The sequence below is a fragment of the Macrobrachium rosenbergii genome, chromosome 26 (genome assembly GCF_040412425.1).
Source record: "Macrobrachium rosenbergii isolate ZJJX-2024 chromosome 26, ASM4041242v1, whole genome shotgun sequence".
NCBI classification, from domain to species: Eukaryota; Metazoa; Arthropoda; class Malacostraca; order Decapoda; family Palaemonidae; genus Macrobrachium; species Macrobrachium rosenbergii.
In genome coordinates, this window is record NC_089766.1 from 51,380,764 (window position 1) to 51,405,608 (window position 24,845).

At 36.6% G+C, this 24,845-nt stretch overlaps 1 protein-coding gene across 12 annotated transcripts in view; it reads left to right on the forward strand.

Moving 5' to 3' along the window:
* LOC136853202 (glutathione S-transferase 1-like) overlaps positions 1-24,845 on the forward strand; it is a 498,955-nt gene that overhangs the window by 317,414 nt on the left and 156,696 nt on the right. For 2 of the 12 annotated variants that reach the window (XM_067128571.1, XM_067128575.1), the window contains exon 4: positions 12,053-12,098. The exons of the other annotated variants lie outside the window; for them this stretch is intronic. The gene's annotated coding sequence lies outside the window, so the exon portion shown is untranslated. The remainder of the gene's footprint in view (positions 1-12,052; positions 12,099-24,845) is intronic. 12 annotated transcript variants of the gene reach the window in all.

The following is a 24,845-nucleotide window of genomic DNA, read 5'->3' on the forward strand; positions in this document are numbered from 1 at the left end:
GGGAAACGTGACACATCCACTCTCCTCTTGCAAATTTATTTTTGTCTGACCAGGGTGGGCAGGCCGGGTTCCAGCGCAGGGGATCGGTTACTGGAATATTTTTTGAGTCGTCATTCCCATATTGGACTGAGAATACAGGCCTCATATTAGTACAAGTAATTCTCAGTGCCAATAGGTTATAGAGCATCATCCCTACGTTAAGATGAAAATCAGAAAATTTAAACCTGAAAAATATATTTGCTATCCGTTAAATTTCGGGTATCATTCCTATGTGGTGCTGAATATTCAGACTTCTTCATCTTAGGAGCAATTCCTGTGTGATAAAAGATTTTACGAAGCGCCGAGGATTTGAGCACCATGTTAGTAAAAACGGCATCACATGTGACTTAGACCATAAGAAATGATATCACATGTGGTTTAGAACCAAAGAAATTATATCACATGTAGGTTAGAACCTAAGAAATGATATCACATGTGGGTTTAGAACCTAATAAATGATATCACATGTGGGTTAGAACCTAAGAAATGATATCACATGTTGGTTAGAACCTAAGAAATGACATCACATGTGGGTCAGAACCTCAGTGTCACATTAACAACAGCAATTTTCGATGTATAAAAATATCCTGTGATTTCACACCAGCCTGGCGCCGGAACCTGTGCAATTTCTCATAATTGAACCTTTTTTTATGGGAGCATAATTATCATGGCGCTGAGAACCCAAGCTTCTTCTTAATCGGTCTTTAGCTCATTGATTATGTTATCCGGTTTTTGTGTAAGATTTTAAAACTTTTAGTATGCCTCGTTCTCAGTAATTATCTGTTGGGGATTTTTGACAGATATTACATCCGCTGAGCAACTGCTTACTTCCGAGGTAGAAGATATATATTAATAAATGAAATAATGTTTTAAGGGAAAATTATCTAATTTAGTGGTTGTAATAATCAAGGGAACTGGGACTCATTCGTAACTGGGTAGACTGGTCTGCGGCAGACCCGAGATCAAACGCCGGACATTCGAATGGGAGACTTTGTCCTAAACACACATACACACACGCATTATATATATCTATAATAATAAAATTGGAGAGGATCTGATCTTATTTGTCCTCCCCCTGGTGACAGTAGGGAAGACATGACACAGCCACCCACCCCCTGCAAACCTGTTTGTACTCCCCATGTGGGGGCGGGGTAGGTAGAGGATCGGGAGGGTAATGGAGACAGCAGCCCCGGGTTCCAGCGCGCACGCCAAGACGCTCGTGTGTATATATGTGTGTGTGTGTATGCGCGCGCCCATATGCCTTCGGAAAATAAACAAAAGAAAAAAATGTGAGATCGAACTTGATATGAGAGGGGAAAACACCACGCAAGAAAAACAGCGGAAGTCTGGGAAGGCACGACAATCGTTGTCAAGTCATTTGCCAAAAGTGATGGTGACATTCTCACGAACTCCAGGAGTGAGATCTAATCTTATCTCCTTGAACCATATTGGCACGGCATTGACAGGCAGACAGACAGGTAGGTAGGAAGGCCTCCTCTGACCTTTATTTGGTGTGACAATATTGTGCTGTGATCTGGCACCGGCTCAGGAAGTCCTCAGAAAAAAAAACTAGTAATGAGGAAAATTTTGAGGAGGTTAATGATTACCTTATCGTTTGTATCGAGTATGAAGTTTTGAAGACAGTTATTTTTTTTTTATTTTAGATGTTTGACTTAAAAAAAAGGGGAGAATGAAAAACCTTTGACTTTTTTTATTTCATATGGAAATTGGTATTGTTGATAGTTATTTTAATGTTAATTGAAATACGTTAGATTACTCGAAATGAAAAAGAAAAGTGATATGGATTACCGGTACCTGTATAATTTAGAATTTTAAGCGAACCCACTCTCTGGCGTTTCCCGTAGGGGGGTAGTGTCGTCAGTGTACCTCACGTGGTGCACTGTAAGCATTACTTAAGGGACTTTGCAGCGTCCCAGTGACCCCTTGCTGCAACCTGTTTCATTCCTTTTACTGTAACTCCGTTCTTATTCTCTTTCTTCCATATGACTTTCCACCCTCTCTAACAGTTGCTTCATAGTGCAACTGCGAGGTTTTCCTCCTCTTACACCTTTCAGACTTTCTTACTGTCAGTTTCCCTTTCAACGCTGAATGACCTCGTAGGTCCCAGCGCTTGGCCTTTGGCATAAATTCTATATTGTATTCTCCACGCTCTGGCGTCGGAGTCGGCGCAGTCGCGCGGAATAAACGATTCGGCGCGGGGAAGTAAAATAGTTTTAACATCATTGGGTACACTGTACCTTCCCTTACCTGTCCGCATTGCTTTGCAACCCAAGGACGGGAATGGTATTGCATACTGAAATGATTGGTAAGGCCAGCATCCAGTTACTAAAACTCCAGTGTGCCCTTGCTTCTTGTCAAAATGGAAATGAGTAGCAAGACAGTCCTCTTATACATCACATGAACAATTGCGAGGTTTTCCTCTTGTTACACCTTTCAAAACCTTCTGACTGTCAATTTCCGTTTCAGCGCCGAGTGACCTCATAGGGTCCAGCGGTTGGCCTGTGGCCTAAAGTCTATATTCTGTTCTATGTGAAATGAAAGGAGTCTGTCAGTAGATTATGAAACTGTCGTGATTTTCACTTCATGCTGTAAAACCGGGGTGGTTTCGGGTAAAGATACACGTGTTTGGGAACCTAACCTTTCGATAAATCAATAAAAGATCTGTGTTTATGCAGATGGCGGTTATAGCCTGTTCCCGATTTGGTGAAACTGGGTCAATTAGTCAGTGTGGAAATGTTGGATATTAATATATGTTCTCCGTAGGAGTTAGTGCCGTCAGTGCACCTCACGCGGTGCGCTGTAGGCATTACTTAAGCTTTCTTTGCAGCGTCCCTTCGGCCCAGAGCTGAAACCCCTTTCTTTCCTTTTACTGTACCTCCGTTCTTATTCTCTTTCTTCCATCTTGGTATCCACCGTCTCCTAACAATTGTTTGATAGTACAACTGCGAAGTTTTCCTCCTGTTACACCTTTCAAATCTTTCTACTCTCAATCTCCGTTTCAGCAGCGCTGCATGACCTCACAGGTCTTAGCGCTAGGCCTTTGGCCCAAATTGTACAGTCCTTTCCTGATTATATGTCGTGTAAAAGGAGATGGGTAGTGGCTTGTAGAACCCACTTGTTTCATTGTATTTAAAGACAACAACCTCAAGGTTTTAATAAAACACTTCCATTCGATGCACGCATCAGGTGACTTTGACAGGTGTGCTTCAGGTAAGCGATGGAGGTAGAAGTAATTTTATATGTGAAACAGTCAATTTTGGGCATTTAATTGATGTGTGGTTTTCATTTTTCAAGGTTTTCAAAAGATTTTTCTCAGCCATTAACGTGAATATTATCTCCTTTTTATCATCGCGTATTAACATGAATATCTCTTCTTGTCATCGCGTATTGACATGAATCTCTCTTCTTATCGTCGCGTATTGACATGAATCTCTCTTCTTATCATCGAGTATTGACATGAATCTCTCTTCTTAGCATTGTGTATTGACATGAATCTCTCTTCTTATCGTCGCGTATTGGCATGAATCTCTCTTCTTATCATCGAGTATTGACATGAGTCTCTCTTCTTAGCATTGTGTATTGACATGAATCTCTCTTCTTATCATCGCGTATTGACATGAATCTCTCTTCTTATCATCGAGTATTGACATGAATCTCTCTTCTTATCATCGCGTATTGACATGAATATCCCTTCTTATCATCGTGTATTGACATGAATATCTCTTTTTTATCATCGCCTATTAACATGAATATCACTCCTTATCATCGCGTATTGACATGAATCTCTCTTCTGATCATCGCGTATTGACATGAATCTCTCTTCTTATCATCGCCTATTAACATGAATCTCTCTTCTTATCATCGCGTATTGACATGAATATCTCTTCTTATCATCGCGTATTGACATGAATCTCTCTTCTTATCATCGCCTATTAACATGAATATCACTTCTTATCATCCAGTATTAACATGAATATCACTTCTTATCATCGAGTATTGACATGAATATCTCTCTTTTTTATCATCGCCTGTTAGCATGAATATAAGTTTTCATCATCGCTTACTAACATAAATATCTATTTTTATCATGGAGTATTATGAATATCTTTATATCATCGCATATTAACATGAATATCTTCTATTATCATCGTGTTAACTTGATTATTGCATTACTCATGTATACTTTTTGACAGCCCAATTCTATATCGTAACTTCCGTTGCATACAGAACATTTGTTGATGGCTCAAGTGTGGAATCCATTCCCTTTTTCTTCAATATCACTTCTGGGTAAAGTTGTATTCCTTTAATACAGTATTACAGCATTCAGTTTTGTACAGTGATACAGCTTCATTTAAGAACGGGTGTCCAGCAGCTGCTCCGTCCCGTCATCAGTAGTTTGTCAATCTCCATTTGTTATCCTATGCCATTCACCCTCATTCTTATGCAGCACTGTATAGCTTTTAGTACGAGGAGAATCTTATATGCAGCCGCGGTCATGAATGATTCAGCTATTAATATATTGTAGACATTCCTCTGACATATCTTCGGCCTGGTATTGGCCGCATCAAATGTCACTCGCTGAAGTCTGAATATTGCAAAAAAGCAAAGACGTCAGAGGGTGTATTTGGTTTCATATAACATCATTGTGTACAGTTGTCCAAGTAAGTGAATTAAGGGTGATGTTGGGCACTTAACTTGGAAGACCCGGTGTAAACAAGTAAAAAGAAAGATGAACTAAAAAAAAAAAAAAGGGTGGCTTAATTCCAAAGGATGTGATAGAGACGCCTTTTGGACTTTATACTGTTAAGCGAGAAGAAAAAGGTTTTAGTGACGTTACAATATAAAGAAGTGTTTTGCTCTATCTAGTTTTACTACAGACACATACATACATATATATATATATATATATATATATATATATATATATATATATGTATATAATTTATATAGTATACTTATATATATGTGTATATATATACATAAATATTTATTTTATATATTTATACTTATATATATATATATATATATACATAAATATTTATATTTATATATTTATATATATATTATATATATATATATACATAAATGCAATTGTTATAGAAGTCTATCTCTATTTCTTAACGGAATATTAAACGATACATGTAATTTACATCGGTGTTTCGTCATAACAACATTCCAGCGTCATACAAAATACATACAGACATACATACATACATAACACAAAGTTTTAGCAATTGTTTTAGAAGCTCCTGGAATAATCTTCTATTTGGGTTAATTGGGTGTCATGTTGAAGAACCGTTTCACAGTCATTCATTACCCTTCGTAGGGGCGTTAGTTCCGTCAGTGTAACTCACGTGGTGCACTGTAGGCATTACTTTAGGCTCTTTGCAGCGTCCTGTCGGCCCCTAGCTGCGACCTCTTTCATTTTACTGTGCCTCCGTTCATTCCATCTTGCGTCATAACAAGCAAAGGTTTTGCTCTGTTACACCTTTCAAACCTTCTTACTGTCAATTTCCGTTTCAGCGCTGAATGGCCTCAGACAAAGCCTTCGCCAAGATTCTGTATTCACAACTGTGCAAAGTATTTTATGATGCATATACGGCTATTGTTGGTGACATGATTCTGGTAAAACCGTGGGTCACTGAATAGAGCTAAAGCCTGGAAAAAACAGTTTTATATAGCCTGGGTAAATGATCGACATTTTTATATCATTACGAAATTTTGAAGTTAACCGTTAAGAGACGATGATATTCATTAAAACGTTCGAAGGAACTGGCGTGACTGTTTTCCGTCAGTGTAATTCCTGAATCAAACGTGGTGACATTTCCTGGGACAGAACACCCCGTTGGTAGGTACCTCTAGGTTCTTTGCAGCGTCCCTTCGGCCCCTAACTGCAGCCCTTTTCGTTCCTTTTACTGTACCTCCATGCATATTCTTTCTTCCATCTTACTTTCCACTTTCCACCCTCTCCTAACAATTGTTTCGTAGTGCAACTGCAAGGTTTTCCTCCTGTTACACCTTTCGAACCTTTTGCTCTCAATTTTTCCATTTAGCACTGAATGACCTCTTCATATGTGCCAACGCTTGGCATTTGACCTAAACTCTGTATTCCAATTCCTGGGATAAACAAGACTTTAAGCCTCTTCCTGTGTGAATGACGTGAGACTCAGAGACACAAATTCAAGAGAGACAGTCCAACCGAGGTCGAACTGCCGGTAAACAGACTGACCAAACACAATCGATAAACAAAGAGCAAGCACCCGATACAATCTGTAGACGGTTGACACCGAGAGGGAAATATGGCACTCAGCAGACTGCGCGCAAATTACCAGACATTAACTGTTACCTCTGCCTTGTGCGACGCTACATTTGCATATATAAACAGACCATTGTACAAGCGACACTTTATTTTTTTTTCCATAGTCCCTTAAAAGGAAAGACAAAACGAGTTGGCATATGCGCGTCGTCTCTTGTGAATCTACACGATAGCCTACTTGAGCGCCCAGGCGTTTATCGCCGTTATCTGAGACACAAACAAGGCGCTCTTGGTTGTGGTATCAGACCGTGCAATAACAAGTCAATCACATGCACGTGTGCGCTGGTTATATGTGTGCATGTATATATATATATATATATATATATATATATATATATATATATATATATATATATATATATATATATATATATATATATATATATATATATATATATATTTATTTATATATTGTGTACATGTATACATTTATATACAGTATATACATTCATACATACAGACTCATACTTGCGTGAGTGCATGTATATATAATTGCCTTTCCTTTGTACTGCATTTGGCAAATCTCCAGCCTCCTTCTCTTATAAAAGTTCTCATACCCAAGCAGGTCTGGGTATTCCAACTCTTCTGGTGCCCACAGTGACCCAACTGCCACTCTTCACGTGCTGTTCTGTCAAGGGTTATGCGAAGGAAATGTCCAAGCCACCTCCATCTCCCTTTCATCATGATCTCGTATGCATGTGGAAGTTTCATCATTTCCCGTGTGACGTCATTCCTAACTGTCATGCCATCTGACTCCTGTTATTCTTCTTAAAGTTTTAGTTTGGAATCGACAAAATCTCTTAGCTATTGTTTCATTATCATACTGTGATTCACGTTCACATAGTAATACAGATCGAATTATTATGTATTATTATTATTATTATTATTATTATTTATTATTATTATTATTATTATTATTATTATTATTATCACGAGCTTGCTGGAGCCCGGGGCTTCTATCTCCTCTACCCTCCCCACCCCCTACCTAATCTAGCCCCACCCAGGGCGGACAAACAGGTTTGCAGGAGGAGGATGGATGTCTCTCGTACCCTCCCGTTCCCCTACCTACCCCGCCCCCCAACGGGGGGAGGACAAACCGGTTTGCATGGGGTGGATAGCTGTGTCATGTCTCCCCTACTGTCACCCGGTGGAGGACCCAAGAAAGATTCACTTGGATATTATTATTATTATTATTACTATTATTATTATTATTATTATTATTATTATTATTATTATTACTCAGAAGATGACTTGAAGTTCAAGCTTTCAAAGAATATTAAGGTGTTCATTAGGCAGAAGTAAGAGGAGGTAAAGGGAAATGCAGAAAGATTGGAACTTTCGTATGCAGTCTCAGTCTGTTTGATTTCCAAGTCTGACTTAGCCTACCCATTATTAGGTTTGCTTTTATGAGTCTTGCGTTATATTCCAGCTCAAGAGAACCTGTGCTGGGTTCCATCGTCCCCAAAAACTTGAAAAATACAACCTCATAAATCCTTTCGCCATCTCATGCAGTTTCGTTCCTCTGTGCATGCTTTGTCTTACATTTATGTTGAGTCTCTCTCTCTCTCTCTCTCTCTCTCTCTCTCTCTCTCTCTCTCTCTCTCTCTCTCTCTGTATTTCCCATTACCTTCTCTTACTTCCTAATGAACACCATATTCTTTGGAAGCTTGCATTTCAAGTCAGTGGCCCCTTTTTGGGCTTGTTCCATATGAATAGGTTTCATCTTCTGAGTAATAATAATAATAATAATAATAATAATAATAATAATAGCCGTTGATGAATAATAATAATAATAGCCGTTGATGAATGAGCTTAGCAGAGACTGTGACCGAGTGAGAGGACAGCAGAGTTGATAAATAGGTAGAAGATTCGAAGGTGAAGATGTGAGACTGATTTCGTTTAGAATTAGAGGAATTTATTTCTGGTGATAGAAATTCGTTTCTCGTTATAATGTGGTTCGGATTCCACAACAAACTGTAGGTCCCGTTGCTAGGTAACCAATTGGTTCTTAGCCACATAAAATAAATCTAATCCTACGGGACAGCCCTAGGAGAGCTGTTAATCAGCTCAGTGGTCTGGTTAAACTTAGGTACACTTAACTTAATATCCGCCTTTGTCTTTAACGATGTAATAGATTAGCGATGTATTCTTCCTTTCAGTTTTCTAGTTTTCTGCAAAAGAAAACTATTATCGAGATGGCTATTTGTCTGTCCGTCCGCACTTATCCTTTCCGCCCTCAGATCTTAAAAACTACTGAGGCCAGAGGGCTGCAAAGTTGGTGTGTTGATCATCCACCCTCCAGTCATCAAACATACCAAATTGCAGCCCTTTAGCCTCCTCAGTAGTTTTTATTTATTTAACGTTAAAGTTACCCATGATCTTACGTCTGGTACCACTATAGGTGTCAACAACACAGGCCACCACTGGGCCGTGGATGAAAGTTTCATGGGCCGTGGCTGAGAGTTTCATACAGCATTGTTATTCTGTACGGAAAAACTCCATTGTGCCGGAAAAAACATCGGTACATTTTTACTTGTTTTTTCCTTGTGTTTCCGTTTGTTTTTTTTTCCTTTTTCCGTTTTTCCGTTCTGTGTTTTCCGTTCTGTGTTTTTTCTGTGTTTTTCCCGTTTTTTTTTTTCCGTTCTGTTTTTTTTGTGTTTTTTCCGTTTTTTTTTTCGTTCTTTGTGTTTTTCCATTTTGTGTTTTTCCTTTCTGTGTTTTTTCCGTTTGTGTTTTTCCGTTTTTCCGTTCTGTGTTTTTTTTCCGTTCTGTTTTGTTTTTTCCGTTTTTCCGTTCTGTTTTTTTTTTTTTTTTTTTTTTTTTTTTTCTGTGTTTTTCCGTTTTTTGTTTTTCCGTGTTTTTCCGTTCTGTTTTTTCCTTTTTCCGTTTTTTCTGTGTTTTTTTCCGTTTTTCCGTTCTGTGTTTTTTCCGTTTTTCCGTTCTGTGTTTTTTCCTTTCTGTGTTTTTTCCGTTTTTCCGTTCTGTGTTTTTTCCGTTTTTCCGTTCTGTTTTTTCCTTTCTGTGTTTTCTCGTTTTTCTGTGTTTTTTTCTGTACTTTTCCCGTTTTTCCGTTCTGTGTTTTTCCCGTTTTTCCGTTCTGCGTTTTTTCCGTTTTTCCGTTCTGTGTTTTTTCCGTTCTCTTTTTTTTCCAGTTTTCCGTTCTGTTGTTTTCCTTTCTGTTTGTTTTTTCCTGTGTTTTTCCGTTTTTTCTGCTTTTTTTTTCCTGTGTTTTTCTGTTTGTTTTCCGTTTTTCCGTTCTGTGTTTTTTCCGTTCTCTTTTTTTTGTTCGTTCGTTTCTGTTTTTCCTGTGTTTTTGTTTTTCCGCTCAGTGTTTTTCCCGTTTTTCCGTTCTGTGTTTTTCCCGTTTTTCCGTTCTGCGTTTTTTCCGTTTTTCCGTTCTGTGTTTTGAACTTTTTCCGTTTTCCCTAAACAGGAGGCCGTTTTTTCCGTCCTTGTTTCTGTTTTTGTTTTTTCCCCAAGGCTGTTTTTTACTGTGTTTCACCGTTTTTCCACAAAGAAAGAATTTTCCATTTTTCCGTTCACGAAAAGCCTGTTTTTTCCGTTCGGTTCTGTTGTTTGAAGAGTTTTTTTCCGCTCAGTGTTTTTCCCGTTTTTCCGTGTTCTCTTTTTCCAGTTTTCCGTTCTGTAGATGTTTTCCGTCCTGTGTTTCTTCCGTTTTTCCGCTCAGTGTTTTTCCCGTTTTTCCGTTCTGTATTTTAGAATGTTTGGGAAAAGGACAAGATTTTTGCATGTGAAATATACAATAGACAGTTGGAATTTGTAAAGGGATTGTTGTGTCTCAGGTCAGTCATTTCATTGTCTTCATGCGGTTATGTTCTCCTGCGAGACTTCATTTCTCTTGATAAAATTGACTCTGGTTTTTTTAGACTAAGTTCTATTTTGATACTTTGATTTTTTTAGATTAAGTTTTTATTTTGATACTTTAGCCTTTTTTCAGATTAAGTTCTATTTTGGTACTTTTATTTTTTTATTAATTTTTCAGTTTGAGGTCAGTCATTTAATTTTTTATGGTTAAGTTCATTTTTGATAAAATTTTAATTTTTTTAGATTAAGTTCTATTTTGATACTTTAAGTTTTTTTAGGTTAAGTTCTGTTTTGAAACTTTAATATTTTGTTCATGAAGTTCTATTTTGATACTTTAATTTTTTTTATTAAGTTCTATTTTGTTACTTTATTTTTTAGATAAAGTTCTATTTTGATACTTTAAATTTTTAGATTGTTCTATTTTGATACTTTATTTTTTTAAGACTAAGTTCCATTTTGATACTTTGATTTTTTTAGATTAAGTTCTGTTTTGATACGTTAATTTTTTTTAGGTGAATTTGTATTTTGATACTTTAATTTTTTTAGATCAAGTTCTATTTTGATACTTTAATTTTTTTGTTAAGTTCTATTTTTTTACTTTATTTTTTTAGATTAAGTTCTATTTTGATACTTTAATTTTTTTTTAGATTAAGTTCTATTTTGTTATTTGAATTTTTTTAGATTAAGTTCTATTTTGTTACTTTATTTTTTTAGATTAATTTTGTTCTTTATTTTTTGATAGGTTTTATTTTGATACTTTTATTTTTGTTAGATTAAGTTTTATTTGTGTGTATATTTACACTGACCGCCCTCACGACCGTCCAGTCGTCATCATGCGTGTTATGGGACAAGAGAGAGAGAGAGAGTGAGTTTATATCCTTCTTGCATATTACCACTCCATTAATCTCTCGGTGAGCCAGAGTGGTATTCGCTACTCTAGGGTGGGCACATTTTCACTGGGCATTTTGTATTCCTTTCTTCAGTACAAAGAATTTTTTGCTTTTTTTTTATTTTCCTAGCGTTACAGATTTATTTGTTTGTGACACGGTGTGAAAATTGTTGCGAATATTTGTATATTTAACATCCGTTATAAGTGTCATATTTTGGTAACATTGCATTTTACACTAGTTTGCATGTAATATATACTGTATATATATATATATATATATATATATATATATATATATATATATATATATATGTGTGTGTGTGTGTGTGTGTGTGTGTATATATATCTATTTATATATATATATATATATATATATATATATATATATATATATATAACACACAAATTACATACAATGCAGTTTTTGCTAAATATACACTTATAACGGGTGTTAAATAAGCAAATATTATAAAAATTTCACACCGTGTACAAAAATTAATCTGTAATATAGGAAAAAAATTCTCTGTATTAAAGAATATATATACAAAGTATATATATATATATTACACAGACACACACACACACACACACACACACACATATATACATATATATATATATATATATATATATATATATATATATATATATATATATATATATAATATATATATATATTAGTATATAATGCAATATATATATATATGACATTATATATATATATGTTAAATTTACAAAGGTATTCTTCAAAACAGTGTTTTCAAAAAAATAAATCTGCCTAGGAAAAAAAAGGACTCTTATTAAAGAAATTTATTATTGTACTCTCTCTCACTCTCTAATACTTTCGACTTTGATTACACCGGTTTTCATACAAAAATTCCTTTAACCACTGATAATATAATTTCCAATTTATGATTCATGTTTTATATACTGTTCAACAACGTCTTCTCTTTTTTTTCCAGGTAAAGTCACACTGGCCTACGGTGAGGATAATAGCCTCGTTATAAGGTAAAGAACCATATTTACTATTCATTATTACACCGAGGATGGGAAAATGAGACAGGGAAATGCGTGTCATTTTTACTCTCTGCTCGAAAAATTATTGAGGATTGTAATATAAGGCAGTTACATATCCTCACCAAAATTTATATTATACATATAAGGTATATGGAAGTGTTGATAATATGATTATGTGCAGATTTTTTTTTTTATATTTTATATGAAATTCTTTTTAAACTTATTTATTTTTCAGTTTTCTGTTTAAATTTATTGCGGCGTCAGTAACCTAGATGTTGTGACGCCAGTTTGAATAGACATAATCAGTCAATCAATCGGGAAATTGTGAATGAATCCGGTGCATTCAGCTTGCTAAACCCCTGCATATCTATTTCGCCATTTTGTTGCTCGAATTTTCTCTTATTTATCAAGCACATTTATTCTTTTGACACCTCTTTCTCTTTTGTTACTCACTATATCAGTGATTCTCAACCTTTTTTGGCCCATGCACCCTTTCACCATATGTCAGAATGTTGTCCCCAACCCCCTTCCAAAACTGTGTGCCTCAAAAGGTGCATTCCAAATAATATGGAACAAAATACTAACATAAACACACGAGGTAGCGGAGAGGGAGCCCGGCGTGACCTCTCAGTGGTGTGGACCGATGCACACTGCGTTTTGTGTGGTCCTAGAGGCAGTTTGAGCCTGCCAATCTGTGGTCACAATTCCCTCCCTGAAGCTGAATTTCCCCCTTAGTGAGAATTCTCCCCCGGTTGAGAACCACTGCACTATATTATAGTAATCCGTCACGTGCAGAATTATTCTTCCACGCTAGTTGCTGGACCTTCTAGCCAGCAATTTCTCGGTCTCCCCTTTTTTCTCCTTTCTCTGAAAACATTGTGCCTATATACACTTTTCACAAACCTATTGCTCTTCGTTCTCTCCACATGGACAGACCACTTCAAAGCACTGTTCTGTTGTTACCATTGTTGATCATTTTACAGTTTGGTCTTACTATGTCATTTTTATCCTTTCAGTACTTTTTTAACCAAATCGGCTAAACAGACAGTTTATGAAAAGCTCCCAGTTCTTTACAATTTCTGTCCAACATCCATACTGCCCTAAAATGGAAGACTGCAGTATCTGCAAAAATACAAAACTGAGAAAAATGGTAGATGCTCCCTTGCCGTACTACTGATTTTGCAGATACTGCAAGTAGGACCCCCTAAATACTCGTGGAAAGCATTGAAGAATCATTCTGAAACTGCAGTAACTTGTGTATTTTGTGTTTCACGAGCCCAGTAGGTGGCATATCTCAATTTCGAAAAATTTTGCAGATAATGCAGTTTTCCATTTTAGGGCAGAATACTTCACTTCGCTGAACGAGAATTACTCCATAATCCTTTTCCTCTCCTCTCACAAATTTCTTAATGGGGTGCAGTTACTTATTTCCCTAATCTGTGATTCACATCTTTTTTTCATGTGACCATCTGATACATTTACTGCCAAATATAGGTTTGAATCAACCAATACCTTTCTTTCATAATCTTTACTATATTTATTGCTACATCTTTCTTGCATTTATATAAAAAACAATCGATAACAGTAGCATTCTCTTTTTCTTTGTACAAATAATTGACCTTTTTTTAGTTTTCTGCAAAAGAAAACTATTGAGATGTCTATTTGCCTGTCCGTCCGCACTTTTTCTGTCCGCCCTCAGATCTTAAAAACTACTGAGACTTGGGGGCTGCAAATTGGTATGGTGATCATCCACCCTCCAATCATCAAGCATACCAAATTGCAGCCCTCTAGCCTCAGTAGTTTTTACTTTATCTAAGGTTAAAGTTAGCCATAATCGTGCTTCTGGCAACTATATAGGATAGGCCACCACCGGCCCGTGGTTAAAGCATCGTGGGCCGCGGCTCATACAGCATTATACCGAGACCACCGAAAGATAGATCTGTTTTCGGTGGCCTTGATTATACGCTGTAGCGATTGTACAGAAAACTCGATTGCGCCGAAGAAACTTCGGCGCATTTTTTTCTTTTACTAGACTCTGTAGATTCTCTTCTCTATCACCGACTAACAGCAACAAGTCATTATTCTCCATCCTTGACCCCTTTTCTTACTCTGCAGACGTAGAGTTGTATCTCCTTCATTGTAACTTTAACCTTAAGTAAAATAAAATCTACTGAGGCTTGAGGGCTGCAATTTGGTAAGTTTGATGATTGGAGGGTGGATGATCAACATACCAATTTGCAGCCCTCTAGCCTCAGTAGTTGTTAAGATCTGAGGGCGGACAGGCAAATAGCCATCTCAATAGCTTTCTTTTACAGAAAACTAAAAAGCCACTTGTATACGAAGCAAACCATTTTTCATACTGCACAATCTGACAGATATCTGGTCTCGACACCTTCACCATACATCATCACCATCCTTAAAAAATTGCATCTCTATGTATGTTGCATTACTACCATATTTTTATTCTGCTTGCATTTTAATACATTTTTATCTATTTAATTTATTTTTTTCTTTTTCAGTAAGTGAGATCTCTTTTATTTCCTTTTACCTTCTCTTACTTCTGAATGAACACCATATTCTTTGGAAGCTTGAATTTCAAGTCAGTGGCCCCTTAAGTGGGGTTGTTCCATACGAATTGGGTTTATCTTCTGAATAATAATAATAATAATAATAATAATAATAATAATAATAATAATAATAATAATAATGAGACAACACCTACAGATTTTCTATTGATTCCCAAACTTCTCTCAACAAGTTTTCTCACAAGAACTTCATCCGCACTTCTTCTTCGTAATATAAGTCAAACTGCTCTGCTATTTCCTTATTAATTATTATATTATATGGCTTATTCTCTGAAGCAAATTCTTACAAAACACCTCCGCGGTTATCGCAGGCTTTGTTATTCTTTATATAGTTCTTAAGACCGCTTTTATCTGTTCCCCTCATACACAAAGGAACAGTTTTGTTTCTCATCCCAGCCACTTAAACCTTTCGCTCATTCAGCCACTCGATTGTACTATGACCAGCATACCGCAGGGTCTCACTTGTAGCCCCGTAACTTCCTGGCGCCTTTCCATTCTTCAACCCTTCAACAAAGCATCCTCAAATTATTGTTATTAACTCTTGCCTCATTCAGGTCTGCCTCTTTTTAGATTTCTGTGAAAGAAAACTATTGTGCTGGCTTTGCCCTTCCTCACTTTTTCTATCCGCCCTCAGATCTTAAAAACTACTGAGGCTAGAGGGCTGCAAATTGGTATGTTAATCATCCACCTTCCAATCATCAAACATACCAAATTCCATTCCTCTGGTCTCAGTAGTTTTTATTTTATTTAGGGTTTAATTTAGCCGTTATCGTGCTTCTGGCATCGATATAAGATAGGCCACCACCGAGTCGTGGTTAAAGTTTCATGGGCCGCGGCTCATACAGCACTATATCGAGACCACCGAAAGATAGATCTATTTTCGGTGACCTTGATTGTACGCTGTAGCTGCTGTACAAAAAGCTCGATTGCGCCGAAGAAACTTCCGCGCATTTTTCACTTGTCATGTCACTGATTGATAATACACCTCAAAAAATTATTTTTTTTTTTGATTGCTCAGCCTTTCACTTCATTACCCCACGAAGCATGTCTTTTTTTTATCCCTTTTTAATGCAAGCCTATATTCACCCAAAAAAAAAGCTGGGGGGGGGGGCTGCTGCTGGCCACTGAATTCATCTGTGTATTTTGCATTCTTTTAAACTCTTTCACTTTGGGCATCTTTAATCGTCTTTCATTTGAGCCATGATTATTATCATTAAATCACCTTATGTTGAAACTTAAGTCTTGTAATGACTCTCAGGATATGGAATACAACTTGTAGTCTCATATGAGCCTTATTGACCCTTTTCAACTCCTGCACAAAAGGTCAGTATCATTTTAAACTTGAGGTCAAACATGTTCTAGAGTAAGAAGGATTCCTCATTGGGGGGGTGGGTTCCGTTCTCAACTAGCACTCTGCTGGCCCCACGTTCGAATCTCCGACCGGCCAGTGAAGAATAAGAGGAATTTATTTCTGGTGATTGAAATTCATTTCCCGCTATAATGTGGTTCGGATTCCACAGTAAGCTGTAGGTTCCGTTGCTAGGTAACCAATTGGTTCTTAGCCACGTAAAATAAATCTAAGCCTTTGGGCCAGCCCTCTCTAGGAGAGCTGTTAATCAGCTCAGTGGTCTGGTTAAACTAAGGTATACTTTTCTAGAGTAAGTAAACAAGTCAAAAATGTGCCTAAGTTTCTTCGGCGCAATCGAGTTTTCTCTCAACTGCGGCCCATTAAACTTTCTGCCACGGCCCGGTGGTGGGCCTTGTTGTTGGTACCTATAGCGGTGCCAGACACACGGTCATGGCTAACTTTAACCTTAAATGAAATAAAAACTACTGAGGCTATAGGGATGCAATTTGATAAGTTTGATGATTGGAGGGTGGGTGATCAACATACCAATTTCCAGCCCTGTAGCCTCAGTAGTTTTTAAGATCTGAGGGTGGACAGAAAAAGTGCAGACGGCCAGACAAATATCCATCTCAACAGTTCTCTTTTACAGAAAACTTATAAGCTCAAAACACCAAGGTTCCTAGAACTCTCTCTGTAGGAACAGACAGAATAGGTTAGGTAGCAAGTCTAGGATCGCTAAAAACACTCTTGGTAACACATTTCAGGAGCTGGTCTCTGAAAAAAAGTGGAAATGAGGTGAAGGAATTACCATAACTCGAGCACCTAATGGTTAATCAACTGACCAAGCCAAAGTCAGTCCTAACATCAATGTGTTTGAGCTTGTATCCATTGTTAAAGTGTTTTTTTATGTAGTGAGTTGGATGTGTGAGGACCCCCAAGTACCAGAATTTTTTTTTTTGCCAGCATATTGGGTGTTTGGAAAAAAGGTGTCTAGATTTATTATACAGTACTTAAGTAAGAGCCTAATTATCAAAATTTCAACAATATGGAAGTGCTGTAGATTGGCTTATAATCGTTACTGTATGCACTTGCACCATATTTGAATAGGCATCACACTACTATTTCTGCTTATTTTCTTGAATACTGCCTGGAAGACAATCCTCCTTTAAAGTCCCAGCTCTTGGCCTTTGGCCTAAATCCTCTATTCTGTCTACCTGCGTGGGATTCGAGGTTACACAACTTGAAGGAGGGATGTCCTTTGGCCTAAATCCTATATTCTGTCTATCTATGTGGGATTCGAGGTTACACAACTTGAAGGAGGGATGTCCTTTGGCCTAAATCCTATATTCTGTCTATCAATTGGGATTGAGTTACACAACTTGAAGGAGGGATGTCCTTTGGCCTAAATCCTATATTCTGTCTATCAATGTGGGATTCGAGGTTACACAACTTGAAGGAGGGATGTCCTTTGGCCTAAATCCTATATTCTGTCTATCAATGTGGGATTCGAGGTTACACAACTTGAAGGAGGGATGTCCTTTGGCCTAAATCCTATATTCTGTCTATCAATGGGATCTGAGGTTACACAACTTGAAGGAGGGATGTCCTTTGGCCTAAATCCTATATTCTGTCTATCAATGTGGGATTCTGAGGTTACACAACTTGAAGGAGGGATGTCCTTTGGCCTAAATCCTATATTCTGTCTATCAATGTTAACTTGAAGGAGGGATGTCCTTTGGCCTAAATCCTATATTCTGTCTATCAATGTGGATTCGAGGTTACACAACTTGAAGGAGGGATGTTTGGCCTAAATCCTATACTGTCATCAATGTGGGATCTGGGTTACACAACTTGAAGGAGGGATGTCCTTTGGCCTAAATCCTATATTCTGTCTATCAATGTGGGATTCGAGGTTACACAACTTGAAGGAGGGATGTCCTTTGGCCTAAATCCTATATTCTGTCTATCAATGTGGATCTGAGGTTACACAATGAAGGAGGGATGTCCTTTGGTTAAATCTATATTCTGTCTATCAATGGGATTCGAGGTTACACAACTTGAAGGAGGGATGTCCTTTGGCCTCATATTCTGTCCTATGTATCGAGGTTACACAACTTGAAGGAGGGATGTAAATCCTATATTCTGTCTACCTGTGTCTAGGTTACACGACCTGAAGGAGGGATGTCCGATTCTGTCTACCTGTGTGGATCCTAGGTTACACGACTTGAAGGAGGGAGGTTCCCGCTAACTCACTTTGGGACGAAGGAAGATGGGAATTGATTGCCGAAACGAACTCATCCTTACCAATGCTTGATATTATGGTTTATCTATATCGCAATTTATCCTGATGCTCTCACTGTCCGTATCGTGCAATTGGTACCGCGTCTTGCCCAAAGCGTGGCCGATGTCTGGTGGATCCATAGACTAAGAAGGAGCGGAATAGACGCATATTCAATTCCCGAGTTAGATCATGTATGGGGTTAGTGCCATTAGTGCACCTCATGCGGTGCACTGTAGGCATTACTTACGGTTTTTGCAGCGTCCCTTCTTAGCTGCAACCTCTTTCATTCCCTTTACTGTACCTCCGTTCGTATTCTCTTTCTTCCATCTTACTTTCCACCCTCTGCTAACAATTGATTCATAGTGCAACCGCGAGGTTTTCCTCTTGTTACACCTTTCAGACATTTTCGCTCTCATTTTCCGTATCAGCGCTGAATAACCTCAAAGGTTGCAGCGCTTGGCTTTTGGCCTAAATTCTGTATTCTGATATGTTCAATTCGTGAGCTAGAGTGTAAATAAAGACGTGAGCTATTAGCGCTTCGCTAAAATATAAAACATTATTCCAAACGGGAGGACTCCAGTGAGTTGGTTATTCTCTCTCTCTCTCTCTCTCTCTCTCTCTCTCTCTCTCTCTCTCTCTCTCTCTCTCTTTCTGGGAGTCGTTCAGTGATGTCAGCCAGCAACTGTTGTCATGATCGGTATTATGTTTTCTTCCTTAATGGAAAAAGGTTCGCGTTACAGGAAGTGATAGTTGGAGGGCTTTCCGCAGGGGGATTTTTTGCGACCCTTTCTGTTTTTTTTAACTTTTGCATACGGTCGTATATGTATGTTTACATTTGCGTATGCGTTGTGTATGTGCAGTATTTTTGTAGTATGTATCAGAATAGGTATTATATATATATATATATATATATATATATATATATATATATATATATATATATATATATATATATATATATATATATATATATATATATATGTATATATATATATATATATATATATATATATATATATATATATATATATATATATATATATATATATATATATATATATGAAAGGTACAGTCTTGATGTAATACGATACATACTGTAATATCATGTAATGTGACTTGTAGGATGCATAATTCATTCTAGCGTATCTAGGGCAGTGTGGTAGGCGTCGTAATATGAATGATGTAATTCATTGTTACTTGAGATGGGGCTAAACCGCAGCTAGCAGAATGACTCTCTCGTAGATTCATGTGTGTGCAGATATGTGTATGATATATACTTGTGTATGTATGTATGTATATACATATATATATATATATATATATATATATATATATATATATATAAATATAATATATATATATATATATTACATTAGAAGATAAAAATATATATATAATTTCGCTGCAAGAATCAGCTTAAATGCCATCCATGTCTGATATGATGTTTGATGAGTCTTATCATCACTACTGCAACATCTGCTGCATTTGTTAGTAGACTAAAAGCTCAATTGTAATACACAGGCATGGTCTAAGGACTAGTAACAAAAACATTCCAATGCATATGAGAGTGAGTGTGAAGTGTTGCTTTCTCTGTGGGACAGCCTCCCTTCTGAGAATGTGCAATTGGAACTTCTTCAGAAGTTCAAGCGAAGATGCAATGCATTACTACCTTAATACTATTCTCCTTGCATTTTAATGCATTTTTATCTATTTATTCATTTATTGGTTTATGTTTTTCTCTTTTAATAAGTGAGATCTCTTCTTTCTGTATTTCCCTTTACTTCCTCTTACTTCTTCCTAATGAACACCATAATATTCTTTGGAAGCTTCAATTTCAAGTCAGTGGTCCCTTTGGTGGGCTTGTTCCATATGAATAGGGTTCATCTTCTGTAATAATAATAATAATAATAATAATAATAATAATAATAATAATAAGAACAAACATGTACAGGTACCTTGCGGCATGCCGTCGTCAGACCAGCTCCTAGTGTACGGTTATGTAACCTCTGAACACTAAATAAAGACTAAAGTACTTCGACCTGGGCGGAAGGATGACGTGCGTCAGATTAGTCCCAAGCTATCACACACACACACACACACACATACACGATATTTATATATATATATATATATATATATATATATATATATATATATATATGTGTGTGTGTGTGTGTGTATATATATATTATATAGATATAAATATATTAATATATACTGTACATATGTGTGTGTGCGCGTACGTGCGTGCGTGTTGTGTGTGTGTGTGTGTGTGATAGTTTGGAATTAATCTGACGCATGTCATATTTTCAAGCGTTAAACGACAAAGAATCCATCAATTTCGAATTAACTCTCTCTTTGGAATATTTTCCCCAAAGTGAAATTATATAAGAAAAGTGTCACTACCCTTGCCAGGATTCGAACCTGTGCCTCTTTTGGTTGGTCATGAATGGGAGTTTTAAGATTTGGTGCCACGTTTGGAAATTTCAGTACAAATTATTATTATTATTATTATTATTATTATTATTATTATTATTATTATTATTATTATTATTATTAATCTGTTGAATATTCGTTATTTCTCTGTAGGGGGCAGTGCCGTCATTGGACCTCTCACGGTCCACTGTAGGCATTACTTAAAGTTCTTTGCAGCGTCCCTTCGGCCCCTAGCTGCAACCCCTTTCATTCCTTTTACTATACCTCTGTTCATATTCTGTCTTCCATCTTAGTTTCCACCCTCTGCTAGCAATCGTTTCATAGTGCAACTGCGAGGTTTTCCTCCTGTTACGCCTTTCGAACCTTTTTACTCTTAATTTCCTTTTCAGGGTTGAATGACCTCATAGGTCCCGGAGATTGGCCTTGGGTCTAAATTCTGTATTACAGTATTCGTTACTTTGATTTGTAATTTGATACCATTAGATACTTTATTATCTGCTTGTGAAGAAGTGAATCCTATGGCTTTCAAATACCCTGAGGGATTTCATTTGTTGTAAGTAAAAAGCATGACTTGTTACGGCATCAATTTTATATGATTTTGAACTTATCCGTGTATGTTTTTATTGAAACTTGAACGTTTTTGCAGATATTTAAAGATGAAGATTATAACAACAGCTCTCTCTCTCTCTCTCTCTCTCTCTCTCTCTCTCAGTCTGTTCTCTCTCTCTTATTGAACATTTTGATTTACAGTAACACCTCTCTCTCTTTGTATTGAAGATTTTAAAGATTATTTACAGTAACAGCTCTCTCTCTCTCTCTCTCTCTCTCTCTCTCTCTCTCTCTCTCTCTCTCTCTCTCTCTCTCTCTCTCTCTCTCTCTCTCTCTCTCTCTCTCTCTCTCTCTCTCTCTCTCTCTCTCAATCTGTATTGAAACTTGAACATTTTGCAGATATTTAAAGATTATTTACAGTAACATCTCTCTCTCTCTCTCTGTATTGAAACTTGAAAACTTTGCAGATATTTAAAGATTATTTAAAATAACGTCTCTCTCTCTCTCTCTCTCTCTCAAGATACATTTTGCAGAAATTTAAAGATTATTTAGAAAAGCTCTCTCTCTCTCTCTCTCTCTCTCTCTCTCTCTCTCTCTCTCTCTCTCTGTCTGGCGGTAATGGTGAAATATTGCATCCACGTGTGCATGTGTAGATTTGTTCCTTGTCCCCCTGAATTCGTTGTTAACTGTCCAGTTCAGAATCAAAAAGCAAAATACTGCCTACAAAATCTCTCGCCAAAAAATGGAAAATTTATTTCAGAAATAAAAGTAGAAAGAGAGAGAGGAAAAAGGTTTTAACAGCGTTGGACAAGGGAAAGCTCTCTGAAACAAAAGAATCATTTTCCGAACGCGTCACGCTTGCAAATTATAGTCTTCAGTGCTCGCATGCTTACATGCATACACACAGTGGATCTGTATATACATGTGTAATATGTATGTGTATATATATATATATATATATATATATATATATATATATATATATATATATATGTATATTAAACTTGATCACTTGCACAAGTGCTCTGTGCTTAAAATATAATTAATAACAGGACCTCATTTTAACGGTTTGGTATGTAACGGAGATTTTTATTAAAAAGAATAATTACAAGCTTTCAAAGAATATATATATATATATATATATATATATATATATATATATATATATATATTGAATATATATATATGAATGGAAGCATTGTGCGGCATATTTTTTTCGGTTTTCCGTATAGATTTATTGGATCATTTCACAATACAGATAAAAATATGTACTTTAGGGAATATCAATAAATATACGCATCAATTACTTGAGTTCAGGTTTGGAAATCACAAACGAAACGGAAAAATAAGAACGTGGACTGACGTTTTATTTTTCTGTAAAAGGAAACTATTGTGCCGGCTTTGTCTGTCCGTCCGCACTTTTTCTGTCCGCCCTCAGATCTTAAAAACTACTGAGGCTAGAGGGCTGCAAATTGGTAAGTCGATCATCCACCCTACGGTCATCAAACATACTATATTGCAGCCCTCTAGCCTCCTCAGTAATTTTTATTTTATTTAAGGTTAAAGTTAGCCATGACCGTGCCTCTAGCAACGATATAGGACAGGCCACCACCGGCCCATGGTTAAAGTTTCATGGTCCGCGGCTCATACAGCGTTATACTGAGACCACCGAAAGATTTATTATACGATGTACTGAAAACTTGATTGCGCCGAAGAAACTTCGGCGCATTTTTTATTTATTTTCTGTTACCGGAGAATAATGCACGGGTTGACTTCTATTTAAGTTAAGAGAAAAACAGGCACAAAAAAAAAAAGAAAAAAGCCTGAAGATTAACGGTGGATTCGGTCTTTCTTATTGTAGGTCATCCTCTCTCTCTCTCTCTCTCTCTCTCTCTCGATGGGAGAACCATGTCGTGATGTCTTTGGATGATAGTTGATGAATTTCTTTTTTTTTTGAGGGGGCCTTCTAAAGACTCACCTTCAACAAGGAACAGACGGCCATTTAATATTTATTATCTTCTCTGTAAATGATTTCGGTGATACTCATCAACAGCTTATTTAGCTGTAGTTGCAGATTTTGGTCTTTGGAGTGAAACTCTACAAGATATGACTTCTAAATATACAAAAGCTTAGTTCCCGTTTGATAATTGTGCTGGCTAGTCCAGTGTTTTTGTTGATGTTATCGTTTTCTGACTTGGCCGGGGCAACCCTAGTTTTGGGTCTGTAGTCTTCAATATATTTAGTTTTCTGCCCCTCCTCCCTCAGATCTTAAAAACTACAGAGGCTAGAGGGCTGCAAATTGGTATGCTGATCATCCACCCTCCAGTCATCAAACATGCCAGAGTGCAGCCCTCTAGCATCAATAGTTTTTATTTTATTTAAGGCTGAGAGTTTCATGGGCTGTGGCTGAGAGGTTCATACAGCGCAATTTTTACTTGTTTCTTTCATTAAAGGGTCGTTTCAGCTAATAGATAATACATGGCATTGTTTAATTCCCATTTGCACTTTTTCTAAGGTGAATCTTGCTAAACGAACTCTTTGCCCCTTTTTCTTTTTCTGTTTATATAGTTACGAATGATAATTTTAATTATAATTATAATTGTAATTATAATTATAATATTCTGGGTAATGTATGCCACAACTGCCGTCAATAATCGTCTCGGTGTTCAGAAATGACCTGGAATGTCATGGATTGGTCATTTTTGGAATAATTACTTCATTTGCTGGTCCCGAAATCCTGGTAATTTCTAAAGACCGATAAATATTATAACTTAGTGACACTTCTCTGTTTAAGTAATTGTAATAAAAACTATATGACACATTTTAAACTTGAAGAAACATCCCAAAATCAATCCTTTAAGATCTGGACCCAACATTAAAGTATTTTAGCCTGTTTTTCCATATCACCACGGATTTTGAGGGGTTTATCAATCAATTTTATCAGATTGCGCAATTGTTGGGTTAATTTTAAATAAAAATGAGTTAATTAAATTATAAATGGTCTTCCTGTAGGTCGTATAAAAAATGTTTTGGTGCTAAGTTTTAGGAATTTTTTTTAAAAAGGCAATTCCGTAACAGAACGAACCTGAAAGGCCCAATAAAAACTGCAGAATGAAGCGACAGGGGTGATTAATAATAATAATAATAATAATAATAATAATAATAATAATAATAATAATAATAATAATAATAATAATTCTGGCATAAATTAACAGATTGCAAGTCATGGTCCTTCACCTAGTCTGCCCTAAAATGGAAGACTGCAGTATCTGCAAAAATACAAAACTGAGAAAAATGGTAGATACTCCCTTGCCATTTTTGATTTTGCAGATACTGCAAATGGGCCCCCCTAAATACTCGCGGAAAGCATTGAAGAATCAATCTGAAACTGCAGTAACTTGTGCATTAGTGTTTCACGATCCCAATAGGTGGCATATCTCAATTTCGAAAATTTTGCAGATCCTGCAGTTTCAGAAGTGGATACTGAAGTCTTTGATAACGAACAGCACGCGTTGTTTCTTGGTGAGCAGGTTCTATTG